This window comes from Solanum stenotomum, chromosome 9 (assembly GCF_019186545.1).
Source record: "Solanum stenotomum isolate F172 chromosome 9, ASM1918654v1, whole genome shotgun sequence".
In the NCBI taxonomy this organism is placed as follows: Eukaryota; Viridiplantae; Streptophyta; class Magnoliopsida; order Solanales; family Solanaceae; genus Solanum; species Solanum stenotomum.
In genome coordinates, this window is record NC_064290.1 from 26092043 (window position 1) to 26112567 (window position 20525).

The following is a 20525-nucleotide window of genomic DNA, read 5'->3' on the forward strand; positions in this document are numbered from 1 at the left end:
AACATAAACTCACGGTATATCAACCATGTGTGCTTAACATGGAATCTAGTGTCTCCCACACTAAAAAAAGTTAGTCTACTTGCCTTAGGTAGGACCATCATCTTAGCTTGGGTAAATTCATTAGCTAAATATACTACAGGGGCACATAGTTTATAGGATGAGGAGATTGTTACCAGATACCCATCGTCAATTTACGTGACGGCATCCATCTCAAGAGATTGCTCATATAAACCAAGCCTTAACTCACGTGAGGGCTTCCATCTCATATCAATATTCACTCGGTGCTAGGCATTAATCCCACGGAGTACTTATTAAGTCAGAAGTTCTTTCATTAGGATAGCTCATTAGATCATGCTGAGAATAACCTTTCACCGTCCATGTCTACATTTAATATTGGATTCCATTAGGTGAGAATTGCCTTTCAACCTTAAAATCTTCATTATGTGAGAAAACCTTTCACATCATGTTCATTATGTATTCATGAGAATAGCCTTTCAATGAATCACAACAATATTATTATAATCATGGACACTTCATTCATATTCATGCATAAGTGTGTGTGAGAGAGAGAATAGTCTTTCAATCAACACCACAATTACATCATAGTCATAATCACTTTACTCTCATAGTGTTCTTAAAGCATATACATAACCTTCATAAAACATGCATAATATCATATATTGCCCTTTCAAGGGTCAAAGTTCATATCATATCAACACATCTTGAATTCACTATATTAGACATGGATAAAAACATAATTCAAATAATCAATTCATTGCATTCATAATTCTATAGTATTCTACTTGCATCAATCAATACCCACACTTTGAGATCCAATTTGGAAAAATAGGGGAATTCATGGATTCCTGGGAACTCCAACTTAAAATCATATCAAATCATCAATTTATCCATAATAAAACATAATTCAATCATTAAAAATGAATTTGAAAGGAATCTATAAGATTGAAGTCAACCCCTAACTTTTGGGATTTCGTACTTTGAAATTAGGGGTTTTGAAGGGGATCCATGGGTGAAGGCTACCCATAGATGAAGGACTACCGTATATTGGTGATGAATCCCCACTAAATGGATAAGAAAACCTTTCCTCTTTGAAACCCTAGGCTCCAACTTCCTTATTCTTCTTCCTTGAGTTCTAATAAGAGGATTTTTGGTGAAGGTGAGCTCTTTTGGTATTTTAGAATTAATGATTTGGATGAATTAGTTTAACGGTCTAAGAGACTTATATAGATGTTTAAAAATAGGCTAAAACTACCTCACTTAATATTAATTAAAAATGGAAAACCCCAAAATGCCCATAGAGTCAACTACCAAAAAGAAATTTCAGGTGACCACCCACGATTCTCACTGACGGACCGTGGTTGGACCCACAGCCCGTGCTGGTGAGCCATAGGTTGAGTTACTGGAGCTCCTCACCTTGGCCCCTTGACCGACGATACCAGACCACGGGGCGTGGACCTACCCATAGGGCGTGGTTCCTGCCATAGGTCATTGTCCTCGGCACTTTTATCTTGGTCCTCCTTAAGGACCCATGGTTGGTCCTTTGGGGGTCATACCTTGACGTTATAACCCAACACCCTTTATTATAAGTACGAGAAGTTATGTCTACGACTCTAACCACATGTCAAGCTCTAATTTAGCCTACTAGTTTTTGAGGTGTTATATTATCTCCCCCTTGGGAACATTCATCCTCGAATGACAATCTAGACACCTTACGGAATGTAATGACTTAAGACTAGCAGCCCATCATGCATGAAACATCAAAATAATGCACCATTAAAAGGAGGAAACTTCAACTCCATCTCAAAAATAATCAATTCAACACATGGAAGTAGGAACTACATCTAACAACCCATTAAGCATGAGATTTCAACATTTCACATGTTCATAGGAGGAACTACCTTCTCCAAGCTTTAAAGCATACTCAACACAATACATGAAACCATTAGGCCAAATACTCTACAAAAGCTTATACATATAAGGCATGTGCATCAATTCATCTAATGAAGTCAACTAGGCAACTCATACTCAATGCGCAACAACATGAGGAAAGTACATCACAAAAAATCATTTTCTTACTAAACATGAATTTCATCAAGAACATGCATAACAGAAGGAAATCATGGAAACACATAAAACAGTCATGACTCCAAAACATAATGCAAGATAACAGGGACTCTTCGTCTCAAGCTAGAGTAGGAGTAGAAGAAAGAGATGAGGGTATTGGGACACTCAACGACTTTGCTATCCATGCACACTATCTCCCCCTTGAGAGGAAACCCCTACTAATTTCTCAAGTACCGGTTCTTCCAAGCAATCCCAAACGTCATAACCAAGAACTCAGAGTTACCATAGCGGTTCAAAAATCAATAAAGGTCTAACAACAATTCATCCCAACCTTACCACGGATAACATCAAAGTCTAACAAATAGCATCGGGATGTAATAAAACATGTACATCTATATGGAAACTATCAACATACCGGTGTCTTCATCCGGAGAGCCTTCTTGGTCATTCCTAGATCGGAGTGCATAAAAGAGCATTCACTTGGGAGCATTAGAATCCAAACCACTAAGAGAAGCTTGATTTCCCTCTCTTCCTCTAGCCGTAAGCACCGGGCAATTCCCCATTTTGTGACCACTTCCTCTATAACCATAACAAACCTTGGAACCCGCTAGGAACTTACCCTTATGCTTTCTTCCACACCTAGCACATTCCGGCAATAGAGACCTATCACTCCTTTCATGAAACTTAGGGTTAGACACCCTCTCTTTGTTATACCTTGGGGAAACCTTATAAGAACTTTGCCCGCAAAACCTTTGTTGGAACTTAGGGCAACTATGCCCATCAAGCCTTTATTGAGGGGAATCATCATCAAGCATATACCTCTTTGTTTCTCTAGACCTCTATTCAAGTTTCTCTTTTTCAATCCCTTGAGCACGAATCACGTACTAGATAATAAATATTCATATCATTCTCAAGCATAGCCATACGACATTCTTTTGCTATCAACTCGGACATGCCTAAGAAAAACTTTCCCATTCTTGACTTAAGGTTGTCCACTATAAATGGAGCATATCTCGACAACCTATTAAACATCCAAGCATACTCCTCAACACTCATCCCACCTTGCCGAAAGTTAATAAACTCAAGTATATTAGCCTCTCTCATCTCCAAAGGACAAAATCTATAAAAAAAAAACCCATTCTTAAACCTTTCCCATTCCAGGGGCCCGCTTCTACTGGCCTCACTTCTTTCCATTGACTAAACCACATTTGAGCAACATCTTTCAACTGGTAAGCGACCAATTCTTCCTTTTCTACCGGTGTCACTCCCACAAATTCCAACACCTTAGAGACCTCATCTATAAACTCTTGAGGATCTTCCTCCATCTTTGACCCATAAAATTTCAAAGTTTCTACTCAGGCATGAGTCAACAATTGAAAACCAAAACTAATTTTCTCATTAGTCACTTGATCAAGCGGAACTTGAGGATCTTGAGAAGGAGCACCTTGATTAACATTGTCTCCTTCAAATCCACTGGTGAAAGCTCTTTGAGTAGTCATGTTATGTAAACCACCGAGTAAGGATTAGAAGAAAGACCTTATAGAGTTAAACTCTATCACACGACTTAAGAGTAATGAAAGAAGTGTAGTTTCCTAATCATCGTGTAGCCTCTCATTCATTAATGTAGCGGGTTTCACACTTATGAACAACACTCTGCTAGACGTAGCTTATGAGACATCATCCTAGAATCATTATAAACCTTGTGCGCTAATTACCAAGTTTGTCATGACCCAGGGGTACACCCTAGATTTAACATGGCATACTAGACCCCGAAAGGCCTACATAAGCCACTTAGCATATCATAACATAAAGTAAATAGAAATGATGCAAAAAAATTAAATTTTTTCTTTACGATCGAAGTCTTTTATAAAAGCAAGCAGAAGTCTAGACTTGTCTCAATATATCCATCTATTACAATAGTTCCAGTGGAAAGGGACAGCCCATACAAATATAATCCGAAAGTGAAATACTAGAAATGAAATTCAAAGTGAACAATCCATCCTCGAATCATGTGGAATCACCACAAGCTAGAAGAATAGTCAAATCCAAGCTTAAACCAAGTGATGACCGCCTTAAGAACCGGACCCTACACTTAGGGGAAAATGTAGGAAAATATGTGTCAGTACAAAAATGCACTAAGTATGATATCCATGCATAAAAACCTTGAAAACATGCTAGAAATGACATTTTAGTTGAATGCATGCCATTTGATAAGTTCAAGCAATATTTTGATGATAGTGTAAAAACACAAGTCATAAGCATAAGAGACATCATAGTAAGACATAGACTATAAGCATAAGAGATAACAACATAGTCATAGACATAATCCATACATAAGTCATCTTAACAGAACATAAGAGAAACAATTCATAAGTCACCTCAAGTACAAGTGTGTGCAATGCATGGATAAGATCCTATAATCCCACTCATGCTAAGCAAGTTACTTTAGGTCCTCATTCATATTCATCCTTCTTTTGATCCTATCCTTAACTTATTTCTCATAGACACGAGAACTTTAAACTTTAGTCATGCACATGTATTAGAAGGGCCTTTCAAGCTACAATCCAAATTAAATATACATCATTACGTAAACCATCATAATATAAGAGCAACACACCATGACTACCATCAACCCATACTTGTGCAATGCATGAATAAGATCCCATACTCTCACCCATACTAAGTAAAGCTTCTTGAGTAGCAAAAGATCACATTCAATCATAGTGGGAATAAGCCTTAACCGACAAAGACCGTGTGAGCTTAACATGGAATTCGGTGTCTCCCACGCCAAAAAGAGTTGGTCTACTTGCCTAAGGTAGGACCATCATTTTAACTTAGGTAAATCCATTAGATAAATATCCTACAGGGGCACATAGTTTATGGGATAAGGAGATTGTTACTAGATACCCAGCCTCAACTCAAGTGAGGGCATCCATCTCAAGAAAATACTCCAAGAAACCCAGACTCAACTCACGTAAGGGCTTCCATCACATATCAATATCCACTTGGTGCTAGGCATTAATCCCACAGAGTGCTTATTAAGTCATAACTTCTTTCATTAGGATAACACATTAGATCATGCTTGAGAATAACCTTTCACTGTCTATGTCTACATTTAATATTAGATTCAATTAGGTGAGAATTTCCTTTCAACATTATAATCTTCATTATGTGAGAAAACCTTTCACATCAGGTTCATTATGTGTTCATGAGAATAGCCTTTCAATGAATTACAACAACATTATTATAATCATGGATACTTCATTCATATTCATACAAAAGTGTGTGTGTGTGAGAATATCCTTTCAATAAACACCACAATTACATCATATTCATAATCACTTTACTCTCACAATGTTCTTAAAGCATATACATAACCTTCATAAAACATGCATAATATCATATATTTCCCTTTCAAGGGTCAAAGCTCATCTCATATAAACACATCTAGAATTAACTATATTAGACATGGATAATAACATAATTCAAATAATCAATTCACTACATTCATAATTTTATATTATTCTACTTGTATCAATCAATACCCACACTTTGAGATCTAATTTGGAAAAAGAGGGGAATTCATGGATTCTTGGGGAACTTAACTTAAAACCATATTAAATCATAAATTTATTCATAATAAAACATAATTCAATCATTAAAAATGAATTTGAAAGGAATCAATGAGATTGAAGTCAACCCCTAACTTTTGGGATTTCTTACTTTGAAATTAGGAGTTTTGAAGGGGATCCATTGATGAAGGACTACCATATCTTGATGATGCATCCCCACGAAATTGAGTATAAACCCCTTCATCTTTGAAACCCTTGGCTCCAACTTCCTTCTTCTTCTTCGTTGAGTTCTAGTGAGAGAATTTTTTGTGAAGGTGAGTTCTTTTGGAATTTTAGAAATAATGATTTGAATGAATTAATTTAAGGGTCTAAAATACATATATAGGTGTTTAAAAATAGGTTTAAAGGACCTCCCCTAATATTAATTGAAAATGGAAAACCCTAAAATACCCCTAGAGTCAATTGCCAAAAAGTAGTTTTAGGTGACCACCCACGACCCTCACTGACGGACCGTGGTTGGACCCACAACCCATGCTGGTGAGGTGTGGGTTGAGTTACTGTAACTCCCCACCTTAGCTTCTTGATCCACAATACCAGATCACGGAGAGTGGGTCTTGCCGTAATTCATGGTCTTGGGCAGTTTTCTCTTGGTCCTCCTCAAGGACCCATGGTTGGTCCTTGGGGAGTTGTACCTTCACGTTATCACCCAACACCCTTTATTTTAACTACGGGAATTTATATCTATGACTATAACCCCCCACGTCAAGCTCTAGTTTAGCCTACTAGTTTCTGCGGTGTAATAGTAATTTTACTTGGAAGGAAAGAGAGGGTGACAGGGATAGGTACATCCCACTTCATGAGCGTCAAAAGCCCAAGGAACCGAAGGCTGACTCAGAGAATGTCCAAACGGAAGACATGTTCTCACGCATTCTCAATAAGGTAGAAGGGTTGGACAAGGTTTTGAAAGAACTGAAAGAAGACGTCTCTATACTTAATCAGATGGTCACCTCATATTTAGTGTCTATCAAATAGCTGGAGACATAAATGGGTCAAATCTTGATTCATCTAAATCCAAGGCCAAAAGGAGGGTTGCCTAGTGAGAAAATGGCAAACACCAAAAATTAAGCTTGACTTGGTATTCCCGTCATGCCACGATGTTAAATAAGGTGCTTCTTGGGAGGCAACCCAAATCTTTGATGTTTTAAATTTTGTTTTTGAATAATAGGTGTTGATTTTGCAGGTTGAAAAATGGGCGATTTGGCGAGCCATTAGTCTAATCAGTGACATGCCGTTGGCGTTCCGGACTTCGACCGCCATTGAAACCACCCAACTTGATGGGAAATTCTATAAGACTTGGCCAAGTAAAATCTTAGTCAGCGACTCGCCAAACAGGTCGGCGAGCTAGACTTTGTTCGACATTGGAACCCTCAAATTGCTTGGAATTCTGTGAAATTTGGTGAGCCAAATTACCACTCGGCGCATCACCGAGTGGTTCAGCGGGCACGAATTACTCAGCCAAATGGCGCGCAAAATGAAAGTTTTTAAAGGCCAAACGGTTTAAAATTTCAAAATCCTTTCACTTTCTTACTTTTTAACTCATGAACTTTCTCACCCAATACTAGATTTTCATACTTTTTTGCTTTTTCTCGTGCTACTTGGGATCTTTGCTCGGATTTCTTTGGAATGACTTTGTTGCCTAGCATTTCAACTTCTTTTTCAGCACAAAGATTGGTTTTCCAAACCCCGAACTCTATTTGTGGTTGAACTCAAATGAAATAGGTAAATTGTTGTTGATAATTTTTAGGTAGTGTGATTTTATCATTGTTTAACTATTGGATTGCCTATAATTAATTGAGTTTGTGCTTAATTGCTCGTAAATGATTAATTCTCGTGTCTTTGCTTGTTGATATCATGTTTTAATTATTGGGTTGTGCTAACTATGTGTCGGGTCTCAGGGGTGAAGTATGAATAACCTCGTATTGTGCTAAATGTTGTGTATTGCCCAATGATGGAGCGATTGACGTCATTCTTAAGGGTAAAATATGTCAAATAGATTATTTTGATCAAATCGGGGGAAGTCTGAGTACCCTGAGGGCATGGGTAGTATGGGTCTTGCTCTAATTTCATAGTGTATGTGTTTAATTTTGATTTCATGGGCTGCGGGTTTGATTTTGAAGAACGGGGTACAAAATTGGCACGAAGAGCCATTTGGCGAGATGGGTCAAGCTCCCCTATTGGTTCACTGGTTCACCTAAGTCCCTTTAGATCGCCTTTAATTTCTCTAAATGTTGAGTTTGTGGTATGTAACTTTTGGCTATACGCATGTGCTTACCGAAAGTGCTTTTTAATCGGCCTTCTACGCCCCTATTTCTCTAAAATGCACTATAACTTTTGGCGAGCTGCTTCTAGTTCGTCGATTGATGTCGAAGATTCGCCGAAAGGACCTGGACATCGCCAACCATCTTTGAGTACTTGAAATTTTTGAGTTAGAACTTTCGGCGAGCCCGACTTGGCTTGCCAAAGTGATTCGGCAACTCACCGAGAGGTTCGGCGAGTCTTTCTGCAACTCATTTTCTGTATTTTTTTCTGAACCTTTCTAACATTTTTTTATGTTGTTCACAGGTATGGCTAGACCAAAGGTTTCAGGAAGAGACATGTCACCCCGAAAGTGGGCACGAGGAGTTATTATAGATGAGGAGGCAATTATTCAAAGGCCAAGAAACTACCACTGAAAGGAGTAAGAGCAAAGGCAAAGCTCCCGCAGCTTTGACACTGGATGAGGGTAGTTCAAACAGTGAGGGTGTGTACGAGACACACCTCACCACTTCCCAAATTGAGGATGAGTTGCAGGGTGACTCTCGGGCATCCATTTCTAATCTAGAGGATGATCAGTTGTTGCGGGCTCCAAAAGAGGAGCTACACTCCAAATCTATTTAGGATCTTTCTAGGCTTCTTGAGCCTTCCCCTCCAGTTTCAACTCCAGTGCCTCCTCACGCACAGATGGTGGTTCTATCTCCACCAGTTCAGGGTCCTCATCCCCGGTCACCCAACTGACTAAAGGATGAGGGTTTGATGACCATTTTGGAAGAAAAAAGATTATGTACTGACGGTGTGGTGGACAGATATCTGGAGGTGTGGAACACTATCAAGTTCCACAAGTTTGAAATTTTCACCAAACCTCGGGGCCCATACATTCTCAATTGGGTCTGGGAGTTTTATTCGGCCTATGGTGAGATGGTTCCGAAGGGGAAGAAGAAGGCCAGCATGTTCAAGCAGGTTGACTCTGTGACAGTCTGAGGCAAGAAATTGAATTGCGACAAATCTAACATCAATGTTTTTTTGGGGTGCAGTTATGATTTCATGCACCAATACATCGATCTAATCCAGAAGAGCACATTGGAGGACCTAAAGGGTTGGTTGGCACCCCTTATATCTGATGCTACCTTGAGGTGGATAGAGGCAGGGACACAGATAGAGAAGAAAGACTTGAACGTGGCTATAAGATACTGGTTCGGGTTCATTAGAAGCACAGTCATGCCATCCCAAAATGAATCCATCTTGCGACACCTGAAGGAAACATGCTTAGGATCTATCATTTTTCACCAAAAGTTAAATCTAGGACTGTTGAATGGGCCGGAGATGGCAATGAGGGCCAAATAGAGGTAGACTTCACTTACATTCTCGGTGTTGATCACCGAGTTATATCGACGGGCCTGACTTCCATGAGATGAGAAGAGATATGTCAAGGATACACCCACATATTCCACTGACATCCAGCGTATTAAGGCCGAGTACCAAAAGGATGAGGTTGAAAGGAGGAGAGCAGCTCCAATGGACACATCCCCGGTGGTTGATAGTGATACGTTACCTGTAGAGGCAGTATTCCCTATTCAAGCCACTGGGCCGTTAAGTTCTAGTTGCTCTATTCCTTCTGAAACTCCTGGCACTTCTACTACACCCCTACCCCTTAGATCTACTGTTACTTCTACTTCTAGGACTCTAATCACCCAGGCGAAGTTGTTCAAGATGGGGTATTTGGCCTAATCTACTGATGTGTGTGCCTCAAGGCTATAGGCCGCTATTCTCAGGATGATCGAGAGAGCTATTAATTCTGTTTTGACACCTCTCAAAGCTTCCATTGATGACGTTACTGCGAGAGTAGAGGTGTGTGAGAGAAGGTAGGGAGCCACTGATGTTGTGACGACCTTGAAGGCAGATATTACTTGGTTGAGAAAAGATGTGGATCAGCTGAAGTCCACTAATTTCACCTTGCTACTTAGAATGGTGGAGATCCCAGATGACCCGTGTGCAAATATTTCTGCCTGTTTGGATGTGCAAATATTTAGAATGGTGTAGATCGTAGATTAGGTTAGAGTCGATGATGCTGCTACTGAGTCCGAGGCTGAGACAGATGAGGAGCAGCTTGGTGATCGAGAGGAGGCTTTTTATGAGGACTTGGTTTACTTGGAGGGTGCCATGTATGAGAATGCGAGACAGGCATCGCTTCAGGATACTACTATGGTGGGCTCCAGTGGAGCGAAGTATGCTGAGATACCGGGCACTGATGCCCAGACTGATGGAGCGATGGACATGCAGACTTCACCCTAGGCCTAGCCTGGAAAGATGATTATTTTTACCTCCTTCTCTGTTGTTTTATTGACTATTGTGTTTTAGTTGCATTTGAGTACAACTGCATTTTTTGTTGGTGGGGTGTGGTATTTTCATACCTACATCTTTTATGGGTTGTTTTGGTGAATAGTGAGTTTATTGGTTTATATATATACATCTTGGTTGTGGTATTGTGGCTGTTCATAGCTTGTGGCCCATTGTTTTGATAGAAAATAGTTTTGAACCAAATTTTAAAAATAATACACCTCTTTTGTGGGTGATTATGGTTGTTCTTGTACAAATTTGAGTGTCGATTATGGTCAATACCGATGACTTGAATAGTGCTCTTAATGGAACAAAATGAATGTATGGCTACGATGAGGCAAACGAAGTTACATAGGAAATATGTAAACTTTTAGCATCTCGTTGTGACTAGCCAGTTCTCAAATGACTCTCTTGTGATGAACATTGCACGCTAGCTAGAAAGTGTGGAGTCTTGTTTGATAATTGTATCAATGCCTTGTGTGGTGTGGTTACTTTGAACATTGTGCATGATGACACCTAGAATTTTCCCTGTTGGACTCGTTGATTGAGTGATGCAAGAAATAGAATAATCTTAGGCAAAAAAATTGAAGAGTGAGCCTATTTGACTACATACCTCTTTGTGGCCAACCTTGTGAGAAGTGTGAACCTTGCTTGGCCCCTTTTGAGCCTAACCTTTTATTGGAAGAAACCTGAGCAATTGTGACTTCTTTTTAACCCCTCACCCGTAACTTTCATGAAGTATGATTTGCTTTAATAGACAACTTAGGAGAAAATCCTAAGTTAGGGGTGTGGTGAAAAAGAAGGACAATCAAGAAGTATGAAAAATCCCCTCTTGTTTATGGATTGTTTTGAAAAACATGGAACCCCTCCATGTAGAAAAAATTGAATTAATGAAAAGAAAATGACTAAAAAAAAGAGAAAAAGTTGTGAAATAGAGTTGTGAAAATAGCAAAAGAAAATGAGTATCCGGTGATTCATGTCTAGTTGAATAATGGGGTGGATTATGATCATGTTTGAATGTGAAAGACAAGGAGAGAAAGTGATTTTCAGGCCATACTTCATGAAGGTAGAAGCCACTAGGCCTAAATGATCATACCTTTACACTCAGCCCTGTTACAAGCAATAAAAAGACCTTTGTGATCTTGAGTGAGCTAAAATGAATGTTGATTGGAAAATAAGGGCAAGCCTATGGGTAAAGCCATGCATGTGCTCATCTTTGTGTGTGTGAGAGTTCTATTTGATTCCAGAATTTTAAATTCTTGAGAAATTTTGTGTGAATATGGAATCATATTTGTTATGAGGGTATTTGAATACCTTTGTTGAGCTTGAACTTGCATTTGAAGAAATCATTGTGAGCTTGAGTACACTTGATGATAGTGAGTCATATTTTGAAACTTTGAGTGCACAATTGATCATTGTATGAGTAGTTTGAACCTTGTTGTGTGCATTCATGTTGAGTTTGATGCCGCACTATTTGTAGACATCCTTATTGAACTACTGATCTTGAGTTTTACTTGAGGACAAACAAAAGTTTAAGTTGGGGGTGTTGATGAGTCTAAGATTTCGACTCATTTAAGGATTTGTTTTTATAGTATAAATGTCCTCAAATGCCTATTTTATGCTCTAAACTGATGCTAAAGTGTTGATTTGCAGCTATGGAGGCTAAGGAACAAGGCAAAGACATTATTTGTAGACATCCTACTATTTGTAGACATCCTTATTGAACTATTGGTCTTGAGTTTTACTTGAGGACAAACAAAAGTTTAAGTTGGAGGGGTTGATGAGTCCGAGATTTCGACTCATTTAGGGATTTGTTTTTATAGTATAAGTGTCCTCAAATGCCTATTTTATGCTCTAAACTGATGCTAAAGTGTTGATTTGCAGCTATGGAGGCTAAGAAACAAGGCAAGGACATTACCGGATAAAAAGGAACAAAAAAGTTGAACAAGTGAAGAAAAGTGATCGTGGTGATCGCCAAGACTACTTGACGGCGCCGAGTGGCACTTTAGCTCACCCAAAGTTCCAGCATACTAGCTCTGGGGAAAAACCAAGTTGGCGATTAAAAAGGGTAGTCGGTGAATCGTCAATCAGTTTCGCGACAACAAATTAGTCACCCAAAGTTACAGGACCTGAGATGCTGAGGACCAATACCAAATGGCGATGGAAGAGAGTAAAAGGCGGATCACCGAACCACTTGGGGAGGCTCAACTTATTCCATCTAGTGGACTTTGAGGCAAAAATATAGGCAACTATAAATTGGAATTTAAAAGAAATTTTGAGGAGTTCCCAGAGAGTTCTGATCTTCCAGTTTTAGAATTAGAGGTTTCTCTTAGTTTTTGAGCTCTTATTGTAGACTTTGAGGAGTTTTAAGCTTAATTTCGAGGATTTGAAAGTAGGTCTTTGAATTTAACCCTTGGAAAACATTACAAAGGCTTGGAGACTCTTACCCAGCTGATTACCAATTGAGTTGGTAATTATTTTTACCTTTTATGATGTTTAGCTAAAACCGCAATTCTTGGGGTGTGATCATGTGATTATGGGCTGAATTAGCTTATGGGTGTTATTATTGACTGATTTTAAAGCTTAATTGAAGTGAGTTTAATTGATAGTTGTGTTTTAATCTAAGAATTGTAGTTGAAAATATAATTCGAACTTAAAATTTTGGGCTTGCTTGAAAAATAGGTTTTGGAATCAAAGCTTTCAATTGATAATTGTAGTTGTTGGGTTGATATGGGTTTAGCTCGAAAGAGTAAATCCTAATCTCAATTCTATCTATCTAGCTCGAAATAGTAGATGAATTAAGGTGTGGGTTGTCTTATTTGCTAAGCTTGTTGATGTTCGAAGGAAATCACTTGAATCGTAATAGTTGTTCGAGAGAAAACTATTTATAAGTAATTTTAATTACCTATACAGTGAAATTTTCCTATATCGATCACATCCCGAGAATTCCTCTATTTTTTGCTTGTGTTGTAGCTGATAGTTAACAATCCAAACTCCCCCATCTGACATTCGTTGTCATACCCTTAGATTTATTTGCATATTTTCGATAAATTCTATTCCTATAACCATATAGACCACTTTATAACTTCATAACTGAATTTTGACACGTACTGCTCCCTGTGGGTTCGACCCCAACTCTTTGTTGGGTTTTATACTAATTAACGATCGTTTACATGTAGAATCGGATGAGGTGTATTTGAGACGTTTAATCATAAAGCATGGTTACGCTTTAAGCGGGGTGTTGTTACAGTGTCCTAGACATGGTTTCTCGGATCAGTTGTTGTTATAATATTTTTACCAAAGTCTTGTTATTGTAAATGAAGGATTGGTTGATATTGTTTGGGGAAGTATAGTAAAGCAACCATTGGTAGAATTATCAAGGTTGCTTAATGAAATGACCAAAATTAACCAAACTTGGTACACGATTAAAGATTATATGTCACTTCCACACTTAAAGGCGCTTAAGAAACAAAAGGAGAAAAATAAAGAGCGTGACAAAAGCATTGCTAAATTGATTGCTCAACTTGAAATGTTATCCAAATGTATTATTGGAGGTGGGGGCAAAGTCAATGAAGGCAATGTCCTGGAGAATGTACGATAATGTTGTGTACATGAGAGGTGGAAAATTGGAGGGTTTTCGGCCAAGTTTCCAAGGCTTGCCGGAAATCAATGTTGGACCAAGAATAATGATGAAATGTGGTAAGAAAAGGAATGTGAAGATGCTACGTATATGCAGCCGTTCAATTCACATGATTCGATGAAGACACCAATTGATGATTTGTTGACTAAAATCCTAAACAAAATGGAGGGTTCAGATATGATCTTGCAAGGGATGAAGAGTGACGTTTTAGCTTTGTCCACCACCATAGTCTAACATTCATCTTCCATCAAGTCGCTTGAAGAAAATATGGGGCAAGTATATGTTCTTGAGTATGTTAATCCCGATGAGAATTCAATGTCTCATGTAAATGAGAATCAAAGGAATCATATCCCTATTTTAGCCATAGTTACTAGAAGTGGAAAAACTTTGCCAGAAAGAATAATGCCCGATAATGTGGATAGTAAAGGGGTGATTGTCGATGATGAGTCACCTAAGGGAATGGATAAGACACAAATAGAAGAAGTTGAAGGGAATCAAATTAAAATGCTAGAAAAGGTGATACTGAAGTCTCATATACATTGCCTCAAATTAAGATAAAGTCTTCTTTCCCTCAAAGATTGAGGAAGAAAATTGACAATGCAAAATTCCAAAAGTTTATGGAAATACTAAAAGATTTGAAAGTGAATATCCTATTGATGGATTGCCTTGACCAAAATGTTAGGTTATGTCAAATATATGAAAGAATTAGTGACAAAGAAGAGGGTTATAGACTGTGAAACAATTGAAATGCTGCAAACACATGGCGCGCTAATGATAAATAATGGAGTGCTCAAGAAAGATAATCCGGGAGCGTACACTATTCAATGAACTATTTGTGCGTGTTTTTTGCAAAATCCTTGTGTGATCTTGATGCAAGTATAAGCTTGATCCCACTGATGATATTTAGTAAGCTTGGGCTTGAGAAACCGCAACCAACAAACATGAGGATCTTAATGGTTAATCGTTCAATAAAGAGACTGGTTGGTGTGGTCTATGATGTGCTAGTGAAGGTTGACAAATTTGTGTTCCCCACAGTGCTTGATTGTGAAATTGATATTGGTATACCGGTTATTCTTGGTAAAACATTCTTGGCCACGGGATAAGGTTTGGTTGATGTGGAAGGTGGTGAGTTAAAGTTTTAAGTTAATGATGAAGTAGTCAACTTCAATATTAATAAATACATGAAATGTCCAAGTGATATACACGTTGAATCTCACTTGCATCATACTGATGAATTTGTGGTAAGTAGTGTAGAAGTAGTGTATCGTGGGGATTCCTTGTCTCAAGTAATATTTAATTATGATCAAGCAAAAATTAGAGACTATGATGAAGTTGTGCCAACCCCTATGGATGTAGGCTCATATATTTCCCTTCAAACATAGCTTGATCTTTATTTTCCTAGTTGACAAGTTCCACAGGTCAAGCCATCTATTATTGAGCCACGACAATTAAAATTAAAGGAACTACCGCCTCATCTCAAATATGCCTTTATGTGGGCCAACAACACATTTCCGGTAATTATTTCCAATGATCTTAAACAATGGCAAGTTGAGTTATTGATCACAGCGTTGAAGAGGCACATTAGAGCCTTGGGGTTATCGATTGCCGACATCCTATGAGTTTCACCGGGTTTATGTACTCACAAAATTAATATGGCTGAAGATTGCAAACCAAGCATTGAGCACAAACGACCATTAAATCCCCCAATACAAGAAGTGGTGAAAAAAGACATTATAAAATGGTTATATGTGAGAGCCATTTTTCCAATTGCAGACAACCAATGGATGAGCCTAGTACAATGTGTTCCTAAAAAGGGTGGTATCAAAGTAGTCCTAAATGAAAAAGGTGAGCTTGTCGCCACTAGGCCTGTAACCGAGTGACGTGTGTATTGACTATCTAAAAATTAATTCATGGACTGAAAATGATCATTTCCTCATGTCATTGATTGATCAAATTCTTGATAGGCTTGCGGGCAAGAGGTGGTATTGCTTTCTTGATGGGCACTCCGAGTATAACAAAATCTCCATTACATCGAAGGATCAAGAGAAAACAAATTTTACATGCACTTATGAAATATTTGCTTTCAAGCGAATTCCCTTTGGATTAGGTAATGCACCGGCAACCATTCAATAATGCATATTATCAATCTTCGCGAATATGGTGGAGGACTCAATGGAAGTGTTCATGGACAATTTTTTTTGTTGTTGGAGACTCTTTTGAAGAGTGCTTGAAGCATTTGAGATGGTGTTTAAAATGTTTGTAGATTCAAATTTGGTTCTTAATTGAAAAAAGTGTCACTTTATGGTGAAATAAGGAATTGTGCTTGGTCACAAAATTTCCGAAGATGTTCAAGCCAAAATACAGGTAATTGAAAAATTACTTCCCCCAATTTAGGTAAAGGGAGCACTAAGCTTCCTTATTCATATCAGGTTCTATATGTGGTTCATCAAAGACTTCTCCAAGATTGTTATTCCATTGTGCAAGCTTCTTGAGAAAGAAAGAACATTTGTTTTTTATATTGCATGTTTGGATGCTTTCAAGATGTTGAAGGAGAAACTCGTCTCGGCCATATCATCATAAAAAGAGATTGGAATCTCCCTTTTGAAATGATGTGTGACGCTAGTGGGTTGGCATTAAGGTTTTTCTTGGGCAATGCATAAAACAAATTTTTTTCATCCCATTTATTATGCTAGCAAAACCTTGAATTATGCTCAAAATAATTACACCCTGACTGAGCAAGAGTTTCTTGATATTATATAAGGTTTTGAAAAGTTTAGAGCTTATATATTGTGTACCAAAGTAATTGTGCATAGTGATCATGCAGCCCGACGATACTTAATGGAAAAAAAAGGCAAAACCAAGACTGGTCTAATGGTGCTCCTTTTTCAAGAATTTGACTTTAAAGTAAAAGATAGAAAGGGTTGTGAAAACCAAGTAGTTGACGACCTATCAAGAATAGAACTGGATGCTAAAGTGGTTGAGGAGAGAGATACTGATGATGCTTTCCCTAATGGATTGGTAATGTTAATTTCTAGACTCTCTATTCCTTGGTATGTTGATTTTGTAAACTTCATTGTATGTGGGTTGTTACCTGATGATGTGAGCAGCCATCAAAAGAAGAAATTCTTATTTAATGTGAAGAAGCATAAATGGGATGAACCTTTCCTCTTTAGAGAATGTGCTAATGATATTATTCGGTGTTATATACCTGAAGTCGAAGTTCAAGAAATAATAGAATTTTGTCATGCTTCGCCAGTAGATGGTCATCATGGAGGCATCCGTACAGCCTTCAAGGTTTTTCTAAGTAGCTGTTATTGTCCCACTTTGTTTAGGGATGCTCATGAATTTTACAAATGTTGTTTTCAAAGTCAAATGCACGGGAGTATCTCCCGTAAACATGAAATACCACTTTCACAAATCCTTGAAATTGAGTTATTCGATATTTGGGGGATTGATTTCATGGGTCCTTTTCTAGATCATTTGGGAATAAGTACATTTTGGTGGCAGTTGACTATGTTTTCAAGTGGGTGGAATCCATGCATTACCAAAACAATAAAGAAAGGAGTGTATCAAAGTTTCTCTAGAAGAATATTTTTACAAGGTTTGGGAACCCAAGGTCCATTGTAAGTGATGGAGGTCAAAGTATGGAGTCAAGCACAAAGTGGAAATGTCGTACAATCCACAATCTAGTGGAAAAGTTATTGTATCAAATTGAGAGATAAAGAGCATCCTAGCAAAATTTATAAATGTCCAACTCACCGATTGGTCTAGCAGGTTGGATGACGCATTCTGTGCTCATCGCATGGCATTAAAGTCTCATATTGGTGTTTCTCCATACAAGCTAGTATTTGGGAAGGCATGTCATCTTCCAGTTGAGTTAGAGAACAAAGCCTTATGTGCATTGAAGAGGCTAAATTTGAACTGGAAAGTGGCTTCTAAGAATCGGTTGCTTCAAGTTCTTAAGTTGGATGAATTTCAGCTGCAAGCATATGAAAACTCTGCTCTCTATAAAGATAAAGTTAAACAGTGGCATGATGGAAAGATCTTGCCTCATAAATTTAGAGTGAGAGAGATTGTCCTACTTTTCAGCCCAAGCCCAAGTGGACTAGTCGGTGAGAGTGTATGGTAATGGAGCGATTGAAATTGAGGAAGCCAAGAGAGCGAGACTCAAAGTCAATAGTCAAAAGTTGAAGGTGTACTTTGGGAAAGGTCTTGACGTGCAATTTATTGAAGTGGTGTACTCGGATGATTCTTAAATGGATATACAAATTGTGCCATGATGTTAAATCAGGCACTTCTTGGGAGACAACCCAAGTGTTAGTTATTTTCAATAATGTGTGTTTCACTTGTGCAGGACTTGCACAAATATTGGTAATTGAGAGAGGAACTCGGCAATCCACCAAAACTATTGTGCGATGCTCCAGCGAGTTCACCTATATGGGCTACTCAACTTTAGGCACACACTGTCCATTTCAGCGAATTGTATCCTCAGTTTGGTGATATGCTAATATGATTGGGTAGACCCGATGCAGTTATCCTATTAAGGGATCAAGATTAAGGGATACAGTGGAACTTTTGGCAATGAGAATGGAAGTTTGGTGACTCAACCATTACCTTAAGGTTATCATGGCACAACCCACTGAATTAGAGGCTTAATTCTCAAAAACTACATGCACATATGGTGAACAACTCCGGGTTGGCAATCTACCGAACGAGTTGGTGAGCTCCAGTCTAAAATTGTTCAGGGAGTCTCTCTATCTATGCTTACTCATGTCATTTTTTTTGCATTGAGGACACTGCCCTTTTTTTGGTGGGTTAAGGGCCTTTATGCCAATATCCCCCCTTTTTGTTTTGTATTTTGTTATTTTCAATTTTGGATTATTTTACTAGTTTACTCTAGGTTATATTAGAGTGTTTAATTTGGTTTGGTGTATCTCTTGTTGCCTCTTTCATTTACTCTCCACTTAGAAACTCCCCATGAGTTTTGAAGAACATGAAATGCTTGAGGTTTGATTGATAATAATTTGAGGATCAATTGTGTTCAATATCAATGTCTTCAATAGTACTCATGATGTGCATGATGTATAGTGTTGGTGTGGAAAGAATGAAATAAATGTGGCAACATTTTAGAGAGATTTATTTGAATATTTAGTTGATTAGTTTTGCTGTGATGTTAGACTTGCAATGAACATCACACATATATTTTTTATCTTTTTGCGCTATACTAAATGAGTGCATTTTGAAGTTCCATGTGTGGTGAGTTCTTACATAAAATCATGTGTGTGAAATCCTAGAATTTGTCTTGTTAGTCTAATTGTCTAATCCTTGGTGATTGAAAGACGTGATCTTAGGCAAAAATCCTAAGAGGGAACCAAAATTCTCAGATCCTTTGTGACTACTGTGTGAAGGTATGCATCCATTTTTGAACCATTTGAGCCTAAATCATTTGTTGACAAAAAAAAACTATAACCTATTGAGCCAAATTATCCCTAGTTTCTCACCAAAAATGCTTTTTGAAGCATTGCTATGTTTGAATAGCAAACATAAGTCAAAAGCTTAAGTTGGGGTTTCGAAAGGAAGGAGGAACGAAAGACAAGTGAAGGGCAGCGAAAGATGAAATGAGACTCAATTTTGAAGTTTGTTGCAAAAAGAAGGAACTCCTCCTTATTAAATTAAAGAAAGAGAAAGAATCATTGCGATGAAATGTTTTGAAAAATGGAAATGAAAAAGAGAAATGATGAAATAAAGGGGATTCTAAATAAAGTGAGTAAAAATTCAAGGTTTTTGTCACAACCCAAAGTACCCCCTAGGCGTAACGTGGTGTATAGGACTCCGAGAGACCCCATACAAGCCACTTAGTAATCATAACATAAGAAATAGAAACAAAAGAATAAAGAACAATATTCAATGTCCCAAAAGTTTTTATAAAAATAAAGCGGAAGTCTAAACACTTTGTCTCATTAGCCATCTAATAAATAAGAATGAAATTGGCCTAGCCCATACATCATGTCGAAAACTGAAAGTAAGAACTAACATTGAAGATAATGAAAATCCGTCCTCGAAGCATGAGGAGTCACCAAAGCTCAAAATATCTCTGGTCAACCTCTAGCCACGAAACTGAGAACCCTGACTGTCAGACCCTACATTTGGAGAAATGTAGGCAAGAGTATGTGTTATTACAATCATGTACCAAGTATGATAGTCATGCATATAGACATTTAAATCATGCTAAAAATAGGACATTTCATGGCATGCAATGACCAAGCTAAAATATTATATAAAAAGGGTTAGAAAACATGAGTCATAAAGCATGGTCAATACAAGCTAACATCTTTAAAACCTTTGAACACATGTGAGATACTTCTTGAAGTAATCTTTGTTCATTATTATTGTGGGAAGTATCCATAACCGACATAGAGACCATGCGAGCTATAACATGATCACCCGGTGTCTCCCACATCGAAAAGGGGTGTCATACCTTCCAAGGTAAGGACCATGAACTTCTAGCTATTGTGGATCCACTAGATAATGTCTATCTAGACAATCATCCTATGGGGGTACATGGGTATAGGATA

At 38.0% G+C, this 20525-nt stretch overlaps 1 protein-coding gene across 5 annotated transcripts in view; it reads left to right on the plus strand.

Annotated features, from left to right (window-relative positions):
• LOC125876728 (uncharacterized) overlaps nt 1-20525 on the plus strand; it is an 854340-nt gene that overhangs the window by 759713 nt on the left and 74102 nt on the right. Inside the window, exon 1 of one of the 5 annotated variants that reach the window (XM_049557960.1) lies at nt 2618-2622. The exons of the other annotated variants lie outside the window; for them this stretch is intronic. The gene's annotated coding sequence lies outside the window, so the exon portion shown is untranslated. Of the gene's footprint in view, nt 1-2617; nt 2623-20525 lie in introns of those variants that run through there. 5 annotated transcript variants of the gene reach the window in all.